Source organism: Colobus angolensis, unplaced genomic scaffold (genome assembly GCF_000951035.1).
Source record: "Colobus angolensis palliatus isolate OR3802 unplaced genomic scaffold, Cang.pa_1.0 Scaffold240, whole genome shotgun sequence".
NCBI lineage: Eukaryota > Metazoa > Chordata > Mammalia > Primates > Cercopithecidae > Colobus > Colobus angolensis.
The window spans coordinates 1,746,039-1,751,521 of NW_012115600.1; the positions used below are offsets into that span (position 1 = coordinate 1,746,039).

General features: G+C 43.7%; 1 protein-coding gene across 1 annotated transcript in view; it reads right to left on the reverse strand.

Annotated features, from left to right (window-relative positions):
- The window catches only part of HMGCL (3-hydroxymethyl-3-methylglutaryl-CoA lyase), a 43,327-nt gene extending 38,208 nt beyond the window's left edge, over positions 1–5,119 (reverse strand). The window contains exon 1 of the mRNA XM_011945579.1: positions 4,572–5,119. The gene's annotated coding sequence lies outside the window, so the exon portion shown is untranslated. The remainder of the gene's footprint in view (positions 1–4,571) is intronic.
- Between the last annotated feature and the right edge of the window lie 364 nt (positions 5,120–5,483).

Sequence of the window (5,483 nt, forward strand, 5' to 3'; positions counted from 1 at the left end):
CCTGGGTTCAAGCAATTCTTCTGCCTAAGCCTCCTGAGTAGCTGGGACTACAGGCAAGCCCCACTACGGCCGGCTAATTTTTGTATTTTTAGTAGAGACGGGGTTTCACCATATTGGCCAGGTTGGTCTCGAATCCCTGACCTTGTGATTCATCCGCCTTGGTCTCCCAAAGTGCTGGGATTACAGGCATGGGCCACCGCGCCTGGCCTATCTGGGTGCAATATTTTTAGCACCCATTTATGGGAAAGTTTGCTGAACTTTTTCAGTCAGAATTGTGTAAGCTGAACCAATTAGATGTCTATGATGTTGGCTATTGTTTGGGCTGTTAATTGCCAGTTCTCTTCAGTTGGGGCACAAAGTGAATTTTTTCCTCGAAAATTGATATAGATGATCTGCTGCTGCAGGGCTCACCTTCAACATTGTCTTACCCTTTCTTAAAATAAGTTATCCATTTGTAAACTGCTGATTTATTTGAGGCATTGTTCTCATAAACTTTTCATAAAGCATCAGTGATTTCACCTTCCTCCACTGAAGCTTCATCATAAATCTGATGTTTGGCTGGGTGTGGTGGTTCACACCTGTAATTCCAGCACTTTGGGTGACCGAGGCAGGTGAATCACCTGAGATCAGGAGTTCGAGACCAGCCTTGCCAACTTAGTGAAACCCCATCTCTACTAAAAATACAAAAAATTGGCTGGGCGTGGTGGCAAGTACCTGTAATCCCAGCTACTCAAGAGGCTGAGGCAGGAGAATCTCTTCAACTTGGGAGGCGAAGGTTGTAGTGAGCCATGATTGCACCACTGCACACAAGCCTGGATGACAGAGCAAGACACCGCCTTAAAAAAAAAAAAAAAAAAAAAGTTGACGTTTGTTATTGCTTCAATTTTAGCAGAATTCATGTTGCTCTGATATCGGCACTTTTCAAACTGATGTCTTTTTTCTTTTCTTAGTACCTCAAAGTAGATCCCGTGGCAGTAAAGGGGATGGAATAGTGTGAAGTTCTTCGCAACTGTGTACACGTTTTCCCTTCTGCTCTGGTGCCTGGGAAGGCTTCTGTTCAAGTTGGCCTGTCTGTCAGGCATGGGAGTAAAATGTTGTGCTCACCCTGTAGACAAGAACAATGGATGATGATGATATAAATGTAGATAGCTGTGGGAAAAAAAAAGTAGATCCTGTTTCAGACATGATATGAGTTTATTTTGGTACAAAGGAATTTTGAAATCAATGCAGCTTTTTCATTATATACATTTTCCATGAACTTTTTGAAGATCCCTGTCTACCTAAGATAAAAAATTACGTCCACGGCTGGACGTGGTGGCTCATGCCTGTAATCCTAGCATTTTGGGAGGCTGAGACAGGCAGATTACCTGAGCTCGGGAGTTCGAGACCAGCCTGGGCAACACAGTGAAACCCCATCTCTACTAAAATACAACAACAAAAAAAATTAGCCAGGCATGGTGGCATGTGCCTATAGTCCCAGCTACTTGGGAAGCTGAGGGAGAAGAATTGCTTGAACCTGGGAGGTGGAGGCCACAGTGAGCTAAGATTGTGTCACTGCACTCCAGCCTGGGTGACAGAGCAAGACTCCATCTGTTAAAAAAAAAAAAAATTATGTCCACACAAAAACTCAAACACAGATGTTTGCAGCAGCATTATTCACAATTAATCCAAAAGTAGAAACAACCAAAATCTGTACAATAAATACATAGTATGTCCATACGATGGAATAGTAGTGAGTCATAAAAATAAAGTACCTGATATATGTTACAACATGGGTGAACCTCGAAAACATGTGCTGTGTGAAAGAAGCCTGACACAAAAGACCACACGCTGTACGATTCCATTTATATGTGGTACCCAAAACAGGCAAATTCATAGCTAGAGAAAGTAGATTAATGATTGTCTAGGGCTGGGAAATCTGTTGCATGGAAATGGGGAGTGACTGCCAAATTGTGTGAAATTTCTTTTGGGGATGACAAAAATATTCCAAAATTATTGTGGTGATGGTTGGACAATTCTGTGAACATACTAAAAACTATTGAATTGTACACTTTAAATGAATGAGTTTTATATCATATAAATTATATTTCAATAAAATTGTTTTCTAAAAGGCAAGAACATAATGAAATAAAGGGAAGGAAATTTCCTAAGACGACTGACAATGCAGTCACTTGGGCTTCAAAGGCCCACTCAATCTTTCCGCCCGCTGGAGGTTGGCCACCTGGGCCTAAGGCCCAAGAAGTCCTCACTAGTACAGAGTCTGGATCTTGGAGAAGGTCTCCTTGGCTGCATCACGTGGTAGGATTGCCTCTACCTTTAGGAACCATGGCTAGAACACTTCCAGCCCGTTAACAGATTGCATGCATCACTTTTGACAGCTTCCTAAGATAAGCGCAGTACAAAAATAGTTTGTCACACTGGGATTTTGTGACAAATGAGAGTGAGCGGCCTCCCAAGGTTGCTAGCTGAAGAGTTGAGACACACTGTGGGCCCTTATAAGGCGTTCAACCCACTCCTCATTGCAATCCATCCTGACCTTGCCTGGTCATTTCAACACTGAATGACTTTAGACATTTGAGTTGAGGTCAAATATTTTAACGCATTCAATTTATTATTTCCATTGTGGAAGACCCTCCAACATGGATTTACTGGATACAGATTTATTAGCAGCATCTGATACAGTCTGGAAGACTTAAGAATTGGGGTCAGGCATGGTAGCTCACGCCTATAATCCCAGCACTTTGGAAGGTGGAGGTGGGAGGATGGCTTGAGGCCGAGAGTTCAAGTTTAAGAACCAGGACACACCTTGGACCTCCATTTTGTAAAGGGTTCCATCCATGTCTTCACAGCAAACCATCTGCGCCTGTCACTCTCCACAGACCTATTCCACTTGCTTAGGGAAAGGAAACAACATACCTTGGACCTTGATTTGTAAGAATGTGAACCTAACTCATCTCCATCGTAACTATTCTAGAATCCAGAATCATGTCCAGCAGCACAGATTTACTCCAGATATTAGATGTGGTCTGGGTCTCAGAGATGCGAACACAGTTTGGGATTTGATTTTATAAGGAGTTGAATCTACCTGTCTCTCTTGGAACTAGACAGCAATCAAATCAAATAGCGTGGATTTACTTGAGACATTGGATGCAACATTGAAGATTTAAGGATTAGGGACACATTTGGGACTAAATTTTGAAAGGAGTTTCTCCAAGTTTTCACAGCAGCCATTCTTGAATAACACCCAACAAAGTTGATTTACTCAAGACATTGGATACTGCCAGGCACGGTGGCTCACGCTTGTAATCCCAGCACTTTGGGAGGCCGAGGTGGGTGGATCACTTGAGGACAGGAGTTCAAGACCAGCCTGGTCAACATGGCGAAACCCCGTCTTGTCTAAAAACACAAAAAAGTTAGCTAGGCGTGGTGGTGTGTGCCTGTAATCCCAGCTACTCGGGAGGCTGTGGCAGGTGAATCGCTTGAACCTGGGAGGCAGACGTTGCAGTGAGCCCAGATCATGCCATGCACTCCAGCCTGGGCAAGAGAGCGAGACTCTGTCTCAAAAAAAAAAAAAAAAGAAGAAGAACAATAACAACAACAACACTGAAATGTTTACTGTACAAATTTATGGACAATAAATCTGAAAACTTTGTTGAAACGGATAATTTCCTAGAAAATCATAACTGAAAAGAAGTGGCCTAAAAATAAAAGAATCTTCTCATCCACTAGGATGACTGTAATTAAAAAATAGATAATAACAAGTGTTGACAAAAATGTGGAGAAATTGGCACCTTCATACATTGCTAGTGGGAATGTAAAGTGGTACGGCTGTTGTGGAAAACAGTTTGGTGGTTCCTCTAAACGCTAACCACAGACTCACCATATGACTTAGCAATTCCACTCCTAGGTATATACCCAAAAGAACTGAAAATCAGAAACTCAAACATGTACTTGTACACCAATGTTCATTGCAGCATTATTCACAAAAACTAAATGGCATAAACCATTTAAATGTCCATCAACTGATGAACGGATAAACATGCAATGAAGTATTATTCACCCTTAAAAAAGAGTAAAATTTTGATAACTGCTACATCATCGGTGAACCTTGAAATATTATGCTAAGTGAAATAAGCCAGACACAAGATGACAAATATTGTATGATTCCACTTATATAAAATATCTAGATTGGAAAATTTATAAAGATAGAAAGTAGATTAGAGGTTCCCAGCGGTTGGGGTGGTGTGGGGAGAGGAATGGTGAGTTATTGCTTAATGGTCATATAATTTCTGTTTGGGGTAATGAAAAATTTTAGAAATAGGTTGCAGTAACGGTTGTGATACCGAAAGGAAGTGCTGGGAAGGGAAGAGCATGGTCCCTATAAATGATATGGAAAGGAGGGAAGGAAGTGCTGGGTAGAGGAGGATGTGAGGACGTGGTCCCTGGCTACGGCTCCACCCCCACAGACTTAGGTGAGGACAGGCATTTTTGTTTTCCTGCCCAAATGTTGTATTTCCCAAGACCACCCGGCCTGCCACGCCCCCATCCTGTGCTATAAAAAACCCCAAGACCTTAGTAGGCAGACACACAGGTAGCCGGACGTGGAGAGGATCACATCAGTGGAGGAACACACAGGCGGCTGGACGTCCAGAGGAGTACATCAGCAGGCACTGGCACGCCAGCAGGCCACTGACCAGCAGAACGACGCGGAGTTTGGCTGGGACCGTCGAAGGGGGTCCCGGGCTGCTCAGTGGCCCGACTGCAGGGAAAAACCTTCCTACTGCACTCTCTTCTGGCTTCCAACATCTGCCAAGAGCTATCTCCATTCAATAAAACCTTGCACTCATTCTCTAAGCCCAGGTGTGATCCAATTCTTCCGGTACACCGAGCAAGGACCCGGGATACAGAAAGCCCTCTGTCCTTGTGACAAGGTAGAGGGTCTAATTGAGCTGGTTAACACAAGCCGCTTATAGACAGCAAAACTAAAAGAGCAACCTGTAACACACGCACACTGGGGTTTCAGGAGCTGTAAACATCTACCCCTACATGCTGCCGTGGGGTTGGAGGCCCACAGCCTGCCTGTCTGTACGCTCCCCTAGAGGTTTGAGCAGCCGGGCACCTAAGAAGCGAGCCACACCCCCGCCGCGCGCCACACCCCCGCCGCGCGCCACACCCTCATCGCACACCCTGCGAGGGGAAAAGGAACTTTTCCCGTTTCAGTTGCACAACATTGTGAAAGTAATGCCACTGAGTTGTACACTTAAAAATGTTTAAAATTATATGTCTTATGTTACATATATTTTATCACAACAAAAGAAGTTAAACATAGTTACCGTATGACCCAGTAATTTCGCTTCTAGGTATACGAGGGGACTTTAAAAACTTACTGGAAAATGGAATCAAAAGATTAAGATAAAAAATATAAACCTCGGCCGGACGCGGTGGCTCAAGCCTGTAATCCCAGCACTTTGGGAGGCCGAGGC